The sequence below is a fragment of the Nothobranchius furzeri genome, chromosome 11 (genome assembly GCF_043380555.1).
Source record: "Nothobranchius furzeri strain GRZ-AD chromosome 11, NfurGRZ-RIMD1, whole genome shotgun sequence".
Lineage (NCBI taxonomy): Eukaryota > Metazoa > Chordata > Actinopteri > Cyprinodontiformes > Nothobranchiidae > Nothobranchius > Nothobranchius furzeri.
The window spans coordinates 30,167,020-30,188,838 of NC_091751.1; the positions used below are offsets into that span (position 1 = coordinate 30,167,020).

The 21,819-nt window shown below is 42.2% G+C and overlaps 1 protein-coding gene across 1 annotated transcript in view; it reads left to right on the forward strand.

Moving 5' to 3' along the window:
* The first annotated feature begins 473 nt into the window (after nt 1-473).
* Nucleotides 474-21,819, forward strand: part of col8a2 (collagen, type VIII, alpha 2) — a 63,862-nt gene continuing 42,516 nt past the window's right edge. Inside the window, exon 1 of the mRNA XM_015955958.3 lies at nt 474-681. The gene's annotated coding sequence lies outside the window, so the exon portion shown is untranslated. The remainder of the gene's footprint in view (nt 682-21,819) is intronic.

The window sequence follows — 21,819 nt, forward strand, 5'->3', positions numbered from 1 at the left end:
CCTAAATAAGCCAGAGGGACAGGAATTGCTGTGTGAGCCGGAGGGACTGGAAGCAGAGCGGTGCACAGCCTCTGGTTATAAGCCTTGGGAGTTGAACTCACAGCCTTCAGCTGCCTGGCTAACCTGACTGACTTGACTGAGAGAGCTTGTCTCCACTCCCTCTCTGTCCTGCTCCTTCCCTCCTACTTTCCAGCCTGGAGAGTGAAAGTGCACACATTTGGAAGGTGCTCCTCAGACCTGAGCCTGGACAGCTTGAAGACAGCTTGGGGAGGATTTTTTTTCTCTCTTCTCTCACTTTCATCCTCTCCCTTTTTGTCTGATCATTCCCTCTAAACAAACCACGTGGACGGACTTTAACGTTTTGCTGGAGGCAGTACATTTCAACAGAGGGTGTACTTCACCTGCAGCTGAGAAAATCAAACTGTGATTTGTGGGAATTTTAGTGAATTTTCCTGCACTTGTGAGCAGGACTGGGTTGGTTCAGCTGGTTACCCAGGAGGTCACCTCTCCTCCTCTTTGGCTGCATGTTTGCTGAATATCTGATGCGGTCTCATCTCATGGGAGACTCACGTGGCTGAAGCGAGGTGGGAGGTAGACGAGAGACCCAGCTGAAGTGCACACCTACGGCTCCCCTTACCTGGTGCGACCTCCCAGCCCTGCAGCCCCCCTGGGAAAAGACAGGTAAGAGCTACGTGCCCTCGTTAATCCTCTGGCTCCGAGTGCATCCTCAGGTTCTGTCATTTCTTCATTTTATCACATGTGCTTGAGACGACTTTGGCCAAAAGAAACAGAAGGAGTGAACAGGAAAGGGGAAAGAATGTATTTAGAAAAAGAGATTGTCAGTCATGAGACCAGCGTAATTCTCCTCACTCCTAAGCTAGTGCACAGAGTGAAAACTAGCAGATTAAAGTGAGTGAGTTAGGTCGGTTCACCAAATCCCTCCACGTGCACTGTACTTTGAAAGTGTTTGTTTTGTCTGTAATCGCCTGGATGTTCTGGGAGGAACTGGGACCAATGAGGGTTTAGAGTTGGTTTTGGTGGGGATTCTTTCCAGCTCTGGACTTTGTGTTGGTGCATTTCAGAGCTTGGCGAGGATGCTCAGGTAGGCATGGCATGTATCATGATCAGCAAGATTTGCAGGTTTGGGCTATCTCCAGCGCTACAGGGGTGTTCTCCATGAGGGTGAACCTCGTAGCTAATCACATCTTTAGAGAAAGCCTTATTTTTTCCTCTTGCCCTTTTCTTCACCTTGCCTCCCTGTAGCTCAGCTCCGTCCTTTCACTGTGACGCCTCTGGCAAGCGATGCTGCATTCCTTCTGTAACAACATCCCTCCATCTAGAGAGGGCAGATCGTTGCGACTCTGTCTGCAGGTGTCCCAGGTGACACACTAACAGAGAGAGAGAAGAAAAGAGCAGAAAACAAAACGGGATAAAGACAACTTTGTCAAAATGTAACGATGATACCAAAGGACCAGGGCATCTCTTCACTGACTGAAGGGGAAAACCTTTGGCAGCATCCCTCTGATTCACTATTAGTATGAAGTTTATTGATCCTCGTTTGAGCCCTCATGTACCTGACTGAGGATCAGCTGGTGCAGCAGCCTGTCGATGTCTAAAGGAAACATGAGTTAAGTGGTGCTACAGGCTCTCTTTGCTTAACCCCTTGGAGGCAGTCGTTGCAGATTTGCAGCGTTAAAACCCACCTTCCTGGTTACTCCACGTACGTATTTCATGAGCATTTTTTAACTCAGAAGTACGCCTGAAGGACTTAGTTGTTCGTCCTTGTATCAAAACTTATTTTGAGCCCGAGAGGGTTAAATTTAACAGCTTTTAAAAATACCTTTTAGAGATTTTGTTTATTTGCGTATTCTCGAGCCATGCACACGGATGAGAGTGACCATTTCTGTAGCCACGGCAACCAGGTTGTGCCCCTGACTTTCAGTAATTTGCATCCTCAACTCTGTGGCAGGTGATTAGTTGTTGGTTGGCTAACAGTTCCAAGCTGCTCATGCACACACGCACACGCGCACACACACACACACACACACACACACACACACAGACACACACACACACACACACACACACACACACACACAATACTGTTGGAGAAATTTTATTTTATCAGTCAGAACTGGTTGAGCCTCAAACTTTGTCCGTTCCTGTCTAATGGTAGGACTGGAGGACTTCTCACGTGTTCCTACTGAGTCGAAATGAACTAGATGCATTTTGTAGCCACAGGGAGGCAGACTAGCTGGTAACTAATCAATTATTACACAGGAGTAAACATATTTCACTGCATGTAGATATTTCAGTTATTCTTGCATATTCAAGTATTTTACACTGAGTTCAGCTCTTCTATGATAAGTAATTATTAAGACATCACTCCACTTGCCAAGTGTGCGACTGCCTCCAGCTTTACAAAATAGTGGAAGAATCCTTGATTTGCTTTCTGCTGAGTGTGGATCTGCTTTGTACTCCCACTCACTCACGTTTGTGAGGTACATGCTTCTGCATGTGTGTGTCTGGGATTGAGACTGGGCCAGCACATGTGCCTCTGCTACTTTCAGTGCTAGCAGGAAATGAAGGAGAATGCCAGTCATTCTCCAGCAAAAGTCAACGCCCACCTGGCTCCAAACTGTACTGGAGTCCAAAACACCTTCAGAGAACAAATGTGCACACAGACGAACACACACACACACACACACACACACACACACACACACACACACACACACACACACACACACACACACACACACACACACAGCTTTCAAAGCCTATCAGAAGGAACGCTAACTGGTGTTGTTGATATACTGAGTGAGGAGCTGCAGTGAAGGGTGGTGGTAACCGAATACGGGTTCTGGTCTTAATCAAGGCTTGGACCAAATCATTCAAGACTAATAGGCTGGATTTGCTTTTCGGCTAAAAAGGGGACAAGGAACAGACAGACAGTACAGTACAATACACAAACGTGTGTGTGTGTGTGTGTGTGTGTGTGTGTGTGTGTGTGTGTGTGTGTGTGTGTGTGTGTGTGTGTGTGTGTGCAGATGCCTAAGGATTTGCACTTTAGCTTCCTTTCCCCCCACATGTTTATACACTCTGGGCTTGTTTGTTTGCACACCACCAGTTGCCATCTCAGCCTGGACAGCCAGATGACATGTGGGGAAGTCAGTCGGCAAAAAGCCAAGATAGTGGATCCGTACAAACGTTTGGCCCTTCAGCGTGGACGGGGCAGCCTGTTGCTAGTCTGGTCCTAATATTCAAAGGTTTGTTGTGACTCTGGACAAGCCAGGGCACAAAAACACGAAGAAAGGGAAAACAGAGTAGAGGGTTTTCTGTGATTCAAATTTTCTTTCATGTGGATTACAGTTGTGGCAGTTTCACTTACTTATTGTTGTCTGATTTATTTCCCTGCAACTTTATATCTTCAGTTATCAACATCCCACTTGCGGTTTCATTCTCTCGTAACTGTCTGGACCAGAGGAAGTTTTTCCACTGGGTTGGCAGCTACAGGGAGATGGAGAAAGAGAGAGAGAAAGTAAGGAAGGGCGAGCAAGGAATAGAGAGGCTTGGCAGACGCCCCTTGTTATTTTTCCTCCGCCTCCCATTGACTTTCGGCACTCACAGAAAGAGCCTGCAAGTGCACAATGGCTCGACAACAACATCTCTCAGTGAGGACTTATCGCGGGGTAGGAAGAGAGAGACTTTGGGTGAAGGTGGTTTACCTGTAGGGTTCCACAATAAATTACAAATTGATAGTCTTTTAAACTCAGCAATATTGCAAAGCCTGATATGAATCATGGGATACTACATTTCAAGTTTTGTGCATTGAATTTTGTCCCACACAAGGCCACGCTGATTGTGGTCCAGATGCTAAATCTCATGGATTGTCATGGCAGAACAAAAAAAAGAGGAAATCTGTTATTTACTGGAAGTGACATCACAAAAACATTCAATGGGATGACCACGGTCACATTTGAATCGAGAGTACCTCTGCATTAGCAGATGGCAATCACAGAGCATGCAGAAGCATTTGAAGACATATCTAGAATGATGTAGAGCTGGCAACCTTCCTAATGGACGAAAAGTCTTCTAAAAAAATTCTCATCTCACCCTCCATGGGTGGTCTCATCCTTCCAAGCTCTGGTCCTCTACCAGAGGCCTGGGAGCTTGAGGGTTCTACAGTACCTTAGCTGTTCCTAGTACTGCCCTTTTCTGGACTGAGATGTATGATGTTTATTTTCCAGAATCTGCTGTAGCCACTCCTCCAGTTGGAGGGTTACTGCCCCAAGTACCCAGAGGATCACGGGCACCATTGATGCCTTCACTTTCCAGGTTTTCTCAAGTTCTTCTTTGAGGCCCTGGTACTTCTCAAGTTTCTTGTGTTCCTTTTTTCTGATGCTACCATCACTTGGTATTACCACATCAACACAACAGCTATATACATATATGTGTGTGTGTGTGTATATATATATATATATATATATATATATATATATATATATATATACATATATACATATATATATATATATATACATATATATATATATATATATATATATATATATATATATATATATATATATATATATACATTGCAAACAGAAAAACATGAGACTGATCATTGTAAAACTGCGTGTCTCTGTTGGCCAGTTACAGGTACACATTCATGCTTGAGAGGCGTTGCTTTTGACCGTAAATATGGATGTAGGGAGACGGACATAAGGTGTGATGCATTTGTCAGCCTCTAGATGGGGCTGTTGGATAAAGCTACAGATTAGAGCTCTAAGCAAGAAATCGAAAAACCTCACATCTCAGAAAAGGCTGAGGAACTGTTTTTTTCTCTGGATCATGACCTCTGACCTGTAAGCAGTTCTCAGCTTCCTCATGTCTCCACCAGGCTGCACACTGACAATAATTATTTAATCTGCATTTAAATGTAGGAGACTGGAGTAAGTCCCACACATTACAATGGATTAGGCAGTAATTATTCCTATCTGTTTTAGGTTTTACTGCATTTGTTCCGATTTGGAGAAAGATAGGAAACGTCCATAAGAGGAAGTATGTGTGCCTGTGCGATCAGGTAACCAGTCAAAAAAAAGGGTATTCCTACAGAGACGGTGTGAGTTTGCCTTTGACTTCTGAATCTGCTACCTTACTGCACCTCAGTTCATTGTCTGGCTGGAGTTTTATTTTTGGTTTTCAAAAAGCAAGATGTAGGGCCAACTCCTCCGTACAAAACCTGCATTCTCCCTCTGCTCACCAGGATATAGACAGCCTTCCAAAGCCAAGTGTTTATTTTTATTATTTCATTTCAGATGAATGATGGATATATCTCTCCCTGATGGGTCAATAGTGAGTAAGAGGTTGGAAACAAGTCCTCTGAGACGATTAGAAGAGCTCCAGACTTTGTTATTGTTCAGTCTGAGTTTGATTTAGACGTGGGTGTAGGTGTTCGCAAAAAAAATTAAATAAAATAAAAAGAGTGAGACTGGGGTTATTGTGGTGCTACAATCCCCTTGGAGCAGGATAATAAAAAGCATTTTATTTTACGAGGCGGACTTTCTGGAGTAGGACATGGATGGTTTCTAAATGACATGCACTTGTCAAGCTCCAGAACAGTCTCCAGTAGCAGGTAACAAGTGCAAGTCCTGCTCCTGCAGTTACATTAGATCTGTGACTTTTCACTTCCTTACACCGGGACCAATCCGGTCAAAAAGGAGCAAAACATTTATCCACCCATCCATTTTCTACACCTTTTATCCATGCAGGGTCGCAGGGGTCAAATCTCCAGCAGCATCCATGCAAACAGGCAGGGTCCACCCTGGCCAGGTTGCCAGTTCATTGCAGAGCTGAAGCAGGTCACTGACATCTACGCTGTGTGATAATGATATCCTGTGTTGGTAAAGCTGCTCTCAGGCCTTTACTGTCCTCAAATGTTCTTGCTTTCAGCTTCATTCTCACCTGTCTTCCACCCTCTCTAGATTAGGGGTTACCAAACCGTTCAGGATGAGGGCCAGATTGATGACATTAAAAAAGCAAAGGTGAAAATATTCAAAACACTTAAGAAACGTTCAACTTGAGGAATCTCATCTTCAAATCAATCAAACAAGGAACTCCTTTATTCAAACTACAGTCAGATTTATCTTCTTGTTCTTGTTTTTAGTCTCCAATGAAAATTTTACTTTTATTACTTAATGATTCACTTGCTTGTTTTATGTTTTCAGTCACTTTTATCCATTTGTACACATGCTTTCATATACTAATTATGCTTGTTTAGTAATATACCTTATTTATGACTCATTTATTTATTTATGGTTACTATCTGTGTTTACTCATTTCTTCATAAGTACTTATTTCTATTTACTATCTTCATACATTAGTGAGCGCCGTTATGGCTGCTCTCGCGGTCTGCCTGTATCTGTCCTGTCTATATGTGTGTGTGTAATCTTGGTCAGGCTGTTCTGTGGAGTCAAGTTCCTATGCTCTGGATCGTTGGAGCGCTGGCAATAAAATTCTTTCTCATTCTGATTATTTATCCTTTTAAAACCGACTTGTTTTTATGTATTTACCTGCTCACAAGTTGTTTTTTACTCACTGTTTTGTTCCAGTGTGCGTGTTTGCTGATGACACTCTGACATCTGTTGGTGAAATATAAACAGATGAGATTAACCATGTTTCCCACAGCAGCCTCGGACCCCTTCCACTTGGTGTAAAACATTTGGCTTGTTCACATTTTTACACCCTCGCCCAGACTGGCATGTGGTTGCTCCTGCCCACATAAACAGCTGGCATTTACCTTGGCTCATGTTGGGCTTCGAAGTGATGACTGGCTCCCTACGGTGGACCACCACAAGCATTTGAATGTTTCCTCCATACGGTAGAGTGTTAGGCATCTCAGGAGCTGAAACTAAAGTCTCAGAGGTTTAATTAAACATGTTTCAAAGACTCTAATCTGATGTTTATTTTAAATGTGTGCATACAGTCATTTACAATTCCACTTCAGTTCAGTTTATTTATATAGCGCCGAATCACGACAAGAGGACTTCACATAGTAAAAATTCCAATACAGTTCTTTAAGCCAATCAATAAAAAGTTTCATATATAAGGAACCCAGCAGGTTGCATCGAGTCACTGACTAGTGTCAGAGTCTTTACAGCGATCCTCATACTAAGCAAGCATGCAGCGACAGTGGAGATGAGTGCTTCTCATCCAGACTTGTCATAGATTAGGAATGGATCCAGAAAAGTTGCTGGAAAGTTGTTTATTCAGTAGCTGGGACTTGGCAGAGACAGGGGCACATCCATGAGAGGGGTGTCAGCTCCAACAGGTTCTCTGGGGGTGGAGATGTCAGCACGATCAGGAGGACCAATGGAAACGTGGCATTCTCTGAAGACTGATTCTGGACCAAATGGAGAACCAACCAATCAGAAGCCACTGCAGCTGGGAGACAGACTGCCTGTGGGGATTACATGGTCTTGATTCAGACTCTTAATCCTTTCTGTTCAGGCTACAACCTCATTGAGTAACTTGTGTTTCATAACACAATGCTCAAAGGCTTTAAACAACACGAATGGTCCAGCAGGGCTTCAGTCTTAATTATTTCCAGTAATCAGTGTTGAAACAACAGCATGGAGAAGAATGTTTGGATTCATTTCAGCCCATTTGAGGTAAATGCTTAGTGAGCACTGCTTCAGTGATTGCACTCTAGATTTATTTATCTGTTGATTACGTCCCACACTTTCTGGGGTAAGATAGCACATTTGATACTGTTTGGTTGTCATCTAAACAGTTTAAAGAAGTCGGAGAATGGTCATGATGCAGAACGTCTTTCTGCCCACAAATTTAGAAAACGTAAAGATCTAAAAATTTCTAACAAAGAAGACTACGGCCAGTATTTCATCAGGCTGAATAAATAACACTTAAACGTTTCAGGACCGAGTCTTAAAAAAATAAAGTTCTAGATTTAGTTTCACCTGATTTCACTTGAATATGTGATTACCTGACCTCCAACCCTGCAAACAGTTGGATTAACGATCACTGAGCTGGGAAACTCAAGCTAGAGTCAGTCAGTCAGTCAGTTAGTTAAATAAGCACAAAAACTTCCACAAGGTTTGGACAAGATTTGGATGACCTGAGCTAGTTTTACGTTCTGTAGATGATCGATGGCACAATAAGCTAAATGGAAATGAAACATTCTCCTAACGAGACATTAACCATGCAAGGCTGTGACTGTTTGGAAACTGAAGACTGCAGCAATACAACCACCCCTGGAGGATGTGCTTTGGCCAACCAACATAATCCTTAATTACTGAGGGCTTTGAATCAATTACCACTCACTTTGATGTGGTGTGCAGATGGCCACGCACATTCTCTCGTTGCTAATTTAAACCAGATCAATTATTTCCCAACACTGAGGTCGAGCCCACTCACCGTGAAGAACCAACATCCAGCCCAGTGGACCCTGAGCTGGGTGGCTCCCAAAGCTGGGCAAAAACCACACAAACCCCAGTCTTCCTGCCATGTGGTGAACATCTATAAGGAACAGAAACCAGGGTAAGAGAAGACGGACACCTGTGCATCTATCTGGAACATCTGAAGGAGATGATGAAAACTGGATATGAAACAGAGGAAAGGAAATGAGTGAAAATACAGACAAAAATGTAAATGTAAAGCTCGGCTGGAAGAGCACTCCATTTAGAACCATGTGGTGTCTTTGATCTAGACAGGGAACTCGACCAGTGTTGATAAAAGTTGTGTTGGTCGTCTGTTTGCAACCAGATGGATGAATTACGCAGGCCCAGTGTGTCTCTTTATATTTGTTAACCCTGTCAACACTGGAGCTCTGCGATGCTTCAGAAGTCCTGCAAACAGCCAAACTTTCAATGCCGTTCATCTCCTAGAGAAGTAATAAGATCTAAATTTAAAGGTACCCTGCATTTATTTTCTATATGCAACCAGTAACTTTTTTTTAAGGCAATGAAGGAGGACGAGGATGCTCAAAACCCCACCAGACTCTAACAGCAAGCCTGTTTGTGTACTCATTCTGTGTTTCTTCAGATAGCATTGTTTGGCTCTTTTTTAAACACGGGAAAGGTTGTTTTACATTTTTTGTTGATCGTTTCGACCACTCCTGCGGTCCTTTTCAGAGCTAGCCGCTAATGGCTGTGTCACTTCCTTCTCCGTTTATCCGCGGGCTGCAGAGGACGGTGTCTCCTTCTGCTGCCCGCGCTCCACTCGCTGATTACACAGTCTCATGTGTGATCCCACGTGTAGACCCCATCATTTCTGTTTATGGATGTGTGTCCTCGTCTCCGTATTTCCATGGCTTCGTTGATGCGCTATCAGCCACCCTTTGCGAGTTCTTCATGAAGGATCTAGAACAAAAAGCCATAGCCACTAAGGAGTAATAACTATCCACATCATTTTATAACGAGAAAAAAATTATATTACAAACATGAATGAAGCAGTGGATGAATTCAACAAATATTTTGTAAATATAGGATTTAAATTGGAGGAAAAAATAAAAGTTGATGAGATACAAACGGATGCTACTGATTATGTTGAAAGAAATTAAAATTCAGTTTTTTAAGAGCAGTTGATGAGAAGGAGATTATGATAATGTTAGAAATCTGAAGCATAAAACCAGTACAGACTGGAATGATATTGACATGACAACACTGAGAAGTGTTATTGAGGGCATTGTAAAACCATTAACACACATTTGTAATCTTTCTTTTCAAAGGGGGTTTTTCTGAATAAGATGAAAGTAGCAAGGGTAATCCCTATTTACAAAACAGGAAATTAGCATCACTTTACAAATAACAGACCAGTGTCAATACTTTCACAATTTTCCGCAATATCAGAAAAACTATTTGTTAAAAGATTTGATAATTCGTTGATCAATAGGAGTTGTTGACGGAAAGCCAGTATGGCTTCATGAATAATTGGTCAACAGTCCAGGCACTGATTGATCTTACTGAGGAAATAACAGAATGCATTGATAAAAAGAAGTATGAAGTAGGGCTGTTTTTAGATCTGAAGAAAGAATTCGATACAGTAAACCATGACATATTGATAAGAAAAATGGAAAAATGTGGCTTCAAGGGTATAGTGTTGGACTGGATAGAAAGTTTTTTTTATCAAATAGACAACAATTTGTACAAAAAAATCAACACAAATCAGGACTAAGAGAGATACAATGTGGGGTACCTCAAGGATCAGTATTAGGGCCTAAACTTTTCATAATGTACATAAATAACATTTGTAGGGTTTCACAAGTATTAAAGTTTGTGTTGTTTGCAGATGACACAAATATTTTTTGCTCAGGTGTGGAATTGCAACAGGTCCTGGATGTGGTCACACGGGAAATAAATACATTTAAAAAATGGTTTGATGTAAATAAACTGGCACTAAATTTAGATGAAACAAAATTTATGTTGTATGGAAATGAAAGCAGATACAATGAATTAGACATAGCAATTAACAATGTAAATATCGAAAGAGTATATGAAATAAAATTTCTTGGAGTGGTCATAGACAGCAGAATCTGTTGGACGCCACACATCAAATATGGTAGGGGGAAGCTTGCACGTGGCGTTGCCATAACGGGGAAGACTAAGTATATTTTTAATCAGAAAGCACTTTTTATATTATACAACACGATGCTATTGCCATATTTGTGCTATTGTGTAGAGGTCTGGGGAAATACTCACAAAAGTAATTTACAAACATTAACAACAATGCAGAAAAAGGCTATCAGATTAATAACAAATGCAGGATATTGGGATCACACAAATGAACTTTTTATTAAAACACGGAAATGAAGTTCCAGGACTTGGTTAAATACAAAGCAGCACAAATAGTATATAAAGTAAGAAATAAATTAATGCCTGATAAAATACAGAAACTGTTTACAGAGAGAGAAGGAGAATACAACTTGAGAGGGATACTAAATTTAAAGATACATAATATTAGAACAACATTAAAAAGTATGTGTATCACAATAATAGGGGTTAAATTATGGAACATTTTAAAAGAAGAAATGAAAGTAAGTACAAATATAAACCTGTTTAAAATGAATTATGAAAAACACATTCTAACTATAGAGGGGAAAATAGATGATTTTTCTGTTTGTTCTTTATTCTAAAGAAAGATAAGTTTGAGAATGAATTGTAAAAAGATGTGTTTTGTTTTTTGTTTGTTTGTTTGTTTTTTCCCATATAGTTTGGTTGTTTGGGTGATTTGTACTATCTGTTGTTTTAATGTGGTTTTGTGTTACATTTGGTATAATAATACTAAGTATAAGTAAAGAATAATATGTATAAAAGGGGAAGGGACATATAGGTTTTGACTTCAGCCTACTCCTTTTCAGACAGATAAGAAGAAAAAAAAAGGATGATGATTTTATGTTTTCTGTATTTTAAAAATTATGCATGTTTTCTTTGTTTGAAATAAAGATGGAGAAAGAGAAAGAGAAAGAAAGACACTGGACCAAAAACAGAACCTAGTGGAACTCCATTTTTAAGTGGGTAGTTTTCAGATAAGTAGATTTGTGTGCTCACATAGAAATCAGTTTCTTTAACATAAGAGTGAATGACAAATCACAGACTGTACTGGTCAGCTTAGACAATTACACAGGCAGGGGTCATCAAGCTGCGGCTCTGGGGCCGCATGCGGCTCTTTCATCCATCTGATGCGGCTCTCTGTGCATCTAAAATAATGAATGAATATTTAATTAAAATGAATTTTATTTTACTGCACTTATTTTTTTATCTATTTGTCAATTCTACATGTAAAGATTTTCATATTTTAAAATCTAAACAAAAACGATAAAGACCTGAACTGACAGGTCTCCTGCTTGTGTGTAATCAGATGTCTCTATAGGAGCTTTCTGAGCTGAAGACATGAAATTCTGGACTTTTCCTCAGACAGGCTCATGAATGGGTCGCCACATTGAAGACAGGAATTCAGCCAAAGTTTCATATTCAGGGAACGTTTTCTGAGTGACAAGTCCCTCTGAGACACAGGGTTTGGAAAACACTCGCTTCAGCGAGAGGAATCTTCCTGCATGCGCTCTGGTTCTGCTGCTGCCTGTGACCGACGCACTCCAAGCCCCTCTTCACATCTTCAGCTCCCTGTCCACCTCACGTGGGCGCTTACAGCGAGCTGCACTGAGCTCAGTGTCCAGCTCAGATGTTCTGATGGGAATCTTTCCTTGATTGATTTAGCTACCTCTATCTCCATGCGTTGGGGTAATTCTTTCTATTCTTTCTCCATCAAAATAAACGGTTAAAAACAGGAAATATCCGGTCAATGTGAACCCTGCCATTTAACTGTTTAGCCCTCTTGTGAAGATTGTTGCAAAGAAACACTATTAAGCTTGATTAACATCAGAGCCATGCGCTCTGAGTCGTTATCTCCATCACTGTAAATGAGGGAAAAAAAAGAACGGATCAGATCTTTTCTTACCTTTTCAACATTGTTTAATATAAAGTTTTGTTCTGTACAAAGTTTAATTACAACAATCCAATGAGACAGCCTGGATTTGTATTCTGAATAGTTGAAACATGTTTTAAAAGGAGACGTGCGACGCGTCAAAAAGCGTCACCCATATTGTAAGCACAGACGGGTCACAACTTTTGGATCAGTTTTATACAAATTGTTTTATTAATTATCTTCTGTTGAAGGACAACTTTAATGTGCATTAGCGATCTGTATTTCTTGCTGTCACCTGTTGTGATTGGTTAAAGCAGCTCTTGGCTGTCTTAGGGTGGGCCCAAGTGCAAGTGGGTGGGCCCAGGCCTGGTAGGCCCACCCACAATGCCACAGCTGCTGTGGCTCCCAGTGTTTCCTTTACTATGGGAGATGGGTAATAATGGCTCGTTGATGGGAAAAGGTTGCCAACCCCTGAGATAGGGTTTGTAGATCCACGTAACACCCGGGGTCATGTAAGGTCATATAACTGATTAAAGGCAAGGCAGCTTTACTTATATCAAATATAAAAATAAAACAGACAAATTAATTTTAGATTTAGGAATGAGGACAAAGACCAGGTTCAAGTGTGGGCAGTTACTGTGCAGAATGTGTAGCATAAGAAACATTAGTTCAAAGGCTGATGAATACATGAAGGTTTTCAAATTGGATTTAAAAGTTACTAGAGTTGGGGAAAATGTAAGGTCATGAGGAAGCTGATTCCATCTGTGAGCAGCATAATAACTAAAAGCAGCTTCACCCTGTTTGGTTCTGACCCGGTTCTACCAGCTAGCTGGTTCCTGAGGATCTCAGAGCCCTGCTGGGTGCATGTGCAGGAAGGAGATCCACCATGTATTCTAGCGCCATGCCACTGAGTCATTTATAAGCTAGTAGAAGCATTTTGAAATCGTTTCTGTAGTTTACTGGTAACCAGTGTAGAGATTTAACCCTCTGGAGGCAGGCATTGCAGATTTGCAACGTTAAAACCTACCTACCTGGTTACTACACATATGTATCTCATGAGCATTTTTAACTCAGAAGTACCCCTGAAGGACTTAGTTCTTCGTCCTTTTATCAAAACTTATTTTGAGCCTGAGAGGGTTAAGAACAGGAGTGATGTGTTCGGTTCTCAGAATCAGAATCAGAATCAGAAAGAATTTTATTGCCAGCGCTCCAGCGATCCAGAGCATAGGAACTTGACTCCACAGTACAGCCTGACCAAGATTACACACACACACACACATATAGACAGGAAAGATACAGGCAGACCACGAGAGCAGCCATGACGGCGCTCATTTCAATAGATGAAGAGGGGATTACATGAGGAGAGTTCGGGGAGGGAGAAAAAGGCATTAACAGAGCTACCCCGGCAGGGTGTAGCTCTACTATGCAAAAAAAACACCCAACATATAAGCACGAACGTCTGTTGGTTCTTGTTAAGACTCTAGCAGCAGCATTCTCAATAAGCTGCAGTTGCTTCACAGCTTTTTTGGGAAGACCAGTTAAAAGACCATTGCAATAATCCAGCCTGCTGGAAATGAACACATGAATACTTTTCTCTAGGTCTTGTCTGGACATGAGACTTCTGAGTCTTGCTAATTGATTAAGATGATAAAACACTGATGTAGTTATAACCTTGGTGTGACCAGTGAAGCTCGGGTCTGAGATGCTCTCATGTTTTCTCTAGAATGGAGAAAACATTGAAGCCAATTGGCTGGACAGCTTTAATAATTAGCTCCTTTTCAAAGAAGACAACAGCTGTTTAAAACGTAAGTATATGTCAGTAATGTACTTGTCATCACCATAGGAATGTATAGCTCATCATCCCACTTGTAGATTGTGGACTCTGGAGGCAGGCTTGCAGTTCCCAGAGCTTCCAATGTGTAAGGGAACAAATTGGTTTTCTCTCTGCTGCTGTCTGGCCTGATCAGTAGTGATATCAAACAAATTTAGAGAACAATGATTAGGAATGTCCGCCATGGCATCAATTAATCTGCTGATCTGCTCCGTGTGACAATCTTCCCGCACGTCCTCGTCCCTACCCATTAAACAGCTGAAAATACGATCATTGTAATGCCGCCAAGGTCCAGAATTGTCCAAATAGTTCTCAGGCCAGCCAGACACAACACACACAACAGTGTCTCTGCCTGTGTGTTTATTTAGTTCATGCTGAACTTGCAGTGTTCATTTTTGGGTTTTTCATGTCTTGGCTGTCTACTCTCAGACAAATTCTGGACTGAAGGGAGAATAGAAAGTTCTCACTGTTCATCTGCAGCATCTGGTGCACTTCTTCCTATGTACTCCCTGCATCTGCGTTTTTCCACTGGTGCATCACTTAGTCTGCAGAGGGCGTCTGGAATGTCTCTGTAATCACTTTGATTGTGTTTTCCTACTGCAACAAGACGGGAGTCCAGACAGTAAAACAAAGAGTGTATTTTCTGGACATCTTCCATGTCCATGGGAGACAGACAGGCAGGCAAAGTAATAGATGGTGTCTGTTAGCCGATCTGATCGACACTGGAATGTTTTCTGACAAGCGTATTAGCACAAAAACATCTTTGTCCTGCTGATTGTTTGGGAAACCACTTCTCAAAGCCAGATGGTAAGGTTTTGTCTCCATTATCAGCCTAGACTCCATTTATTTACACATCTGTGCATGGACAGATTTGTAAATGAATATTATTTATAATATATAATAATGCATAGTAAGCTAATTGTAGCCAAAGGTAATGTAGAGACAAAAGCAAACATGAGCCGTTGTGGGAGATGTGTTGATGATGGGGGGGGGGGGGGGGGGGGGGGGGGTTGGCATCAAGGATGGAAACGAGGTCTGGAATCTGTGTTCGCTCACACATGAGCACAAATGTAAAAAAGGGGAAAAGACACCAGAACCCAACACGTAAGTGATATTTCAGTGGCCATTTAAGGGATTCCAGTAAAAACCACAGCAGTCATTATCTGCTGTCCAGGGAGGAGAGGGGTAGCAGGTTAAAATATGGACAGGCTATGAGTATCGGGGGTAAGAGAGAGACACAGCAGGAATGGTAAATCAGACAGTGTTGGTCTGCTTTTTTCTAGTTTTCACGTGTTTTTATTTCTGGTTCTCTTCAGGAAGTGAGTTCTGCTGTCAGGAGAAATGATTAATGGCTAACCGAAAGGTGTGAACCACAGTTAGTAATTGGTTTGTACCTTTGTTCAGGTAATCACATGATAGATCCCACAATCCTTAGGTCACTGGTGGAGCTTTTCCCTCCATTTCCAACAACAGACTATGTTGGAATCCTGCTCCTTGACCTTGTTGCACTTTAACACTTTTTACTTGCGTTAGTAACTATTTATAAACTGTGTCAGGTCTTACTTCAGCCATAGCCTTCTGCGGTATGAGTCCTTCCTCTCAGAGACCCCGAACGACTGTCTGACAGCAACGCCCCCTCAAAAAAGTTATAATCCAGACCGACATGTAACAGAAAAGAAAGGGGAGATTATTTTTCTGTCTCTGGACCTCACATCTCCACCCAAGCCCAACAACCAAATATGCATCGATGCATTCCGTTGGCTGTTATTTTGGCGTTCTGCGTGTTTGCACTGCTCTCATCTGAGGAGCTGTTAAAAACCATCCAAACACAGCTTCTTCATACCGTAGAATCTGAGCCAACATTAGCAAAGCTAAGTGAGTACAAACAGGGTGTAGGGCAGGATAAATACCGTTCTTTTTCTAAAATCGCACTTTTCAAAAATAAATCTCTTATTTTTCCAACAATTAAAAAATATATATATTTGAGTCTCAGGTATGCGCTCATGTAAGTATATTTTTCTAAGGAGCTGACGGCTTATTTACTCTGGGTGAACATTTCTTCTTTGAACCACATAACATTGGTATTAGTCATGTGGTTGTGTTCAGGCACATCCAAGTTTTCTAGATGTGCCTGAACACAACCACACGACTCCTCATGAATTAAAAAGTGGTAAAAATTAAGAGTTCGGTAACACACACCCGTGTATAATAGGTAGTACTTTTTGGCATTGTCAGCATAAATGACACAAACGGGCAAGATGTGAGTGTAGCACTAAGAACTGATGTTTTACTTTTTATCTGCTTAAACCAACAAGGAAGTTCAACCAGTTTTCCAAACTCTGACATTTATGGAAAGACAAAAGCAGAATAGCCATAGATAGACGTTCATAGATGTGAGGCGAGCCGGTTAGACGTCAATGTTCTCCAAAAGGAGTTTTTGCTTCGCGTTATCCTTAGATAGAATGTTTACTAAAACTTTTGGCCATTTCTCCCAACAATCTACACTACAGTGAATCATTCATGCGTTCACACACTGGTGGTGATGAGCTACAGTGTAGCCACAGCTGCCCTGAGGCACACTGGTAAAGGCGAGGCTGCTGAGCACAGGCGCCACTGGTCCCTCTGACCACCACCAGCTGGCAAAGAAGGTGGCGAGTCTTGCCCAAAGACACAACATTGGACCAGACTGCAGGAGCCTGGATTCAAACCTGCAACCCGGCAGTTACGGCGCAAGCTCCGAAACCCTGAGCCACTGCTAACACCATCTTAGCTTTCACTGCTCTGGTTCTTCAGTATGGTAAATCCACACAAGAGGGCTAGAACCGTTTCATAGTTAAACTCATTAAACCAGGAATGTGCTGGGTTTTGGACTGTTAGAACATGACGCAGTAGAGCTACTGAATTGTGTGCGTACTCCTAACTTAGAAGTGACTCCCACAACACATCTCATTCCTAAAAAGGCCATTTCACTCCAGCCTGTTCCCATTTGTGGTTCAACTATGGTGGAATGAGCTCACGAATGCTGTCCAAGACATTTGTTCTCCTTACGCCTCGTCCGCCCTAACATTCCTGTTCAGCTCTTTACATTCCGGTCTGTTGTTTTTAGCCTCTAGCTTATAACTTGTTGCTGATGGACATTGGTTTGTGTTGCTCAGTAGCAACAGAACACCAGTTTTACTCTTTTGATTTGAATTCTTACAACGAAAATGATCCGTATTTGATACAGGACCGTCTAGTCTCACACACACACACTGTGGTGAGCTAGTTTAGCCACAACAGTGACAGACTGAGCGGGGCTCAGTCCTGCAACCTTTCTGATTATGGGACAGACACTCATCTCCTCTGCCACCATCGCCCACAGAAGGCAAAATCATACTCCTCTTGTGGATATAATCAACTGTTCCAGAGGCATTCATTCATTCATCCATTCATTCATTCATTCATTCATAAGGACAGTGCACAATGACAAGCATCCATTTAAGTGTGGATATGTGTAAATATGCTGGATTATAGCACAGAAACTCATTTACATCCACCGTTCCTGGCAGGCCACGCAAAAGCAGGATCAGTCAGAGCAGCAGGACAGTCGTTATAAAAGAAGCACATCACAGAAACATGCACTACATTTCAGACAGTGGGGTTGACATCTTATATTTCATTGGTTGCCTGCCCATCCTGAAGTGGTCTGATGTGTTCTCCAGGCACCTCTGACTGTTTTGAGGGGAGCATTGTGTCACAAATGTTGTAGATTCATTTAAAAATCCAGAAACACAAAAGCAAGATCCACAATTTGTGGAGGAAAGAAGTTTTGAGAATCTCTTGTGAATGACACTTGCCATCGGCGGTCCAACTCAGTGAGACACTGGCTTTAGAAGCTGTGGAAAGTCTTCCCGTTCCGCTGAAAGTGTTTTATTTTGCTTACCGCATTAGAATCACTACGCATAGCATGCATGCACACACGTAGTCATTCACTGGTGAATAAGTTCTAGACCTCAGAACATTGTTACGGACCATTTAAAGGCATTACCATCGGTACACTGAACACGTATTAGCTTGTTCTCCTTTTCTACAACCACACCAATGACCTCACTTTGGACATGCATCGCCTACACATTCAACACAAGTTAAATTCTCTTAAACCTTATTTCTGAAGCCTGAAACGATGCCAGAACATTTGCATAGAAACACACACACACGCACTCACCAACAGAAAAGTATCAGGCTTTTCACCCCTTCAGCTGTAAACCCAAGTAAACACGCTGGCTTCCAGATCATATCCAGTCACACTCAGGAGGTGCATCAGACGAGGCCTGGGGTTGTGCTTTCTCAGCAGCAGATGAAATATTTGAAAGGAAAGGGAGAATTTGTGGGCAAGTATTGTACGTATGTGGGAGTTTTTTGTACGTTTAGGTTCAATAGTGGACTCCGAGCTTGCTGCTCTTGTTCCTTATTTCTCAGGTTGACAACCAACACTCTCTCGTGGTCTTTCCCTACTTTAGAATTACAATGGCACTGCTCAGATTAGGAAATAGAAAAAAACTTGCTTTAGGAGAGAAACAACGAGGAGAGATGAACCAGCCAATAGGCAAGCAGCTGAGAAAAAATGACATTCTCTTGGATCAGAGATTTAAGGTTTGCTCAATGATTCACACGGTAGCCTCCTTCCTCACTGCCTGGCCTGCTAGTAGGCCTCTGGAGCTCAGCTGAAAAACAAAGGCAGGAGTCGTCCATCTGGTTGCAGTTTGGATCCTGTGCCAGTTTGAGTAGGAGTGATATAGAGACCTCCAAGGGGCCTACAACAACAACGGCTCACACTCGAGAAGACCGGTCGCATATTTCCAGCTACTGTAGCAATAAACAGACTCAGGCTAACACACTCACAGACACATAGTCTCGTATTAAGAGAAATCCAAGAGCATATCTGTTGAATATTTGGTAAACTGACCACCGGTAAAGACGAGAGGAAGCATTGTCAGATATGAGCAGTGAAAAGGAGTCTCCCATGGCAGGAACAGTGATGGCTTGTCTTGTGTTTTCACTTTTTGAATGAAGTTTTCTTCTCCACACCTGTGGAACTAATTTCGAGTGAAAATATTTGGTGGAATGTGAGAGTGGGAAAAGGGGGTGTGGATGATTTCAGAGGTTCATACCTGAAGACTGTCGTGTTGTTTGGCTCAACTGTAGGGTTTCCAGCAGACGGCAGCTTTGGAGAACAAGATAATATCTTCAGCAGAGGACTCCAGAACTGCTTCCCTTCCCTGTTTCTCACTGAGGAACTTGGACCGATGTTCTAGTGAAGCTCTCAGGACAAATCCCCTTTAGGGTTCCTAATGTAGTCGGACTGAAATAGTGATTACCAGCTGTGATGGACATTTAAATGTCATACATGATGTCACACACACGTAGCTAATTGTTGTTCTTAGTTAGGGTTAAGTAACCTCGTACAAACAAGGTTTGTTTATGCAGCTGCATACATTCTATAATGTCTGCTATGTGTGTGTGTGTGTGTGTGAGAGAGAGAGAGAGAGAGAGAGAGAGAGAGAGAGAGAGAGAGAGAGAGAGAGAGAGAGAGAGAGAGAGAGAGAGAGAGAGAGAGAGAGAGAGAGAGAGAGAGAGAGAGAGAGAGAGAGAGAGAGAGAGAGAGAGAGAGAGAGAGAGAGAGAGAGAGAGAGAGAGAGAGAGAGAGAGAGAGAGAGAGAGCTGTATCTATTCTTCAGTTCGGGGCCTGATTCTGTGACCTGTTTATGGATCAGGACTGTGCCAGGGGTATGCAACTCCGGGCCTGGAGGACCGGTATCCACCATGTTTTAGTTTCAACTCTGCTTCAACGCACCTGATTTCAATCAACAGGTGATTAACAGGCTGAAGAGCCTGTTGTGCTGCTGCACAGGTTTCAACCACTGAATCAAGTGTGTTGGGGCAGAGAAACCATTAAAACAAGCTGGATACCGGCTCTCCAGGACCGGAACTGAATACCCCTGTAAAATGCCTTCATGCCTTTCGAATTAATGAAAAAAACAAAAGACAATGTTCCATCATTTATTTTGTGTCATTTGCTTGTTTTAAACTGAATGTGGAGTTTATAGCTCATTAGTGGATTGACAAACGTGTCCCTAAAGCCTGTCGAAGCTTTTCAGAAATGTAAAGCTTTCTTGCTAAAAGATGTTTTCTTCCTTTTGTTCTCACCCGACATCAGCGTTATGCCAAAGGTTTTATGAGGGCAGCGAGGACACGAAGCCAGAATGTGGTGTGGAAATGGGCCTGGTAGCATTAGGGGATTGGTTGAGGCTTCCCACTGATGCAAACCCTCCTCTGTTTCTCACTCCTCATTTCTTTGAAGTCAGGAATGGTTTTCTCGAGGCCTTTTGCGAGTGTGGAGCAAGATGTAGTGGTTAAGCCTGCGAGTGGGTCTTTTACAATGTGAATTGTATATTTTTATGACATTTTCTAACTTCTGCCAAATAGGCAAATGTGTTCCAATATCTAACATATGCCATTCATGTTATGTAGCCTTTCTTTCAGGGCCAAATCAAAGGCATGGCTGTAGGAAGGGCAGCCACTTTGGCAACTGGTTTATCCACATGGTCCAACAAAAAATAATAAGATAAACCATTGGCAGAATCGCATTATTCCAGAAGGCTCCTGACTTTTATCACTGAAAAATCTATTCTTTTACTTTCAGTGACTTCCAGAGGTGGTTTTAGGAACCCACTGTTGGTTATGGAATGTCTTACCCCAAAATTCCACTATCTCCGCTCCGCTCCGGCACGAACTCTGCAGCAAAATCGGTCCCGTTGTAGTCAATCAGAGCTGTTCCACTACTGCGGCTGTTCCGCCATCTGTCAAAAATAGGATCAATTCTATTTTTGCCGGACGCCGGAGCACCTCCGCAGTCAATGGACAGAAATCCCAACCGCCCAACAGGAAAGGGAGCAAGCACAGCTTCCGTTATTTCACAATAAATCGATAAACAAAATGCATTTTTTGTTTCACATGCACAGGTTTAACAACTTTTAACAACTATCAATGGCGGCTGAACTTTAAATGCACAAAAATAAGCCATAAATACAGTTTCCACTATCAAAGTAGTCACACTTTGTTGATCCAAACACTGCTGATCTCTCAACACAAATGATGAGCAGATTAAACAGTTCATTTCGATGCTTCTCCCACACAACGGGTGTTTGGATCTAACTTCCGCGTTTATTGCTCGGACTGTATCGCAAGATCTCGAAAATCCCGCGCATGCCTGATTGCGCACCTCAGGTCTCCGCACCAGATCGGAGCCGTTGTAGAGCAGGTACCAGTATAATTTGAGTTTGGAAGCGAGCGGCAGCGGAGGGCAGGGGCGGAGATAGTGGAATTATGGGGTTAGTTTTTACAAACAATACATAAAAGGGATTTTTGTTGGGAGTGAACCTTTGACCAGTAGACTCATTGATTAACTCTGTAGACTTATGGGCCACTCCCATCTGTACCGGGTCGGCCCGGGCCGGATAGCATATGGGCCATTCCCATCTGTACCGGGTCGGCCCGGGCCGGGT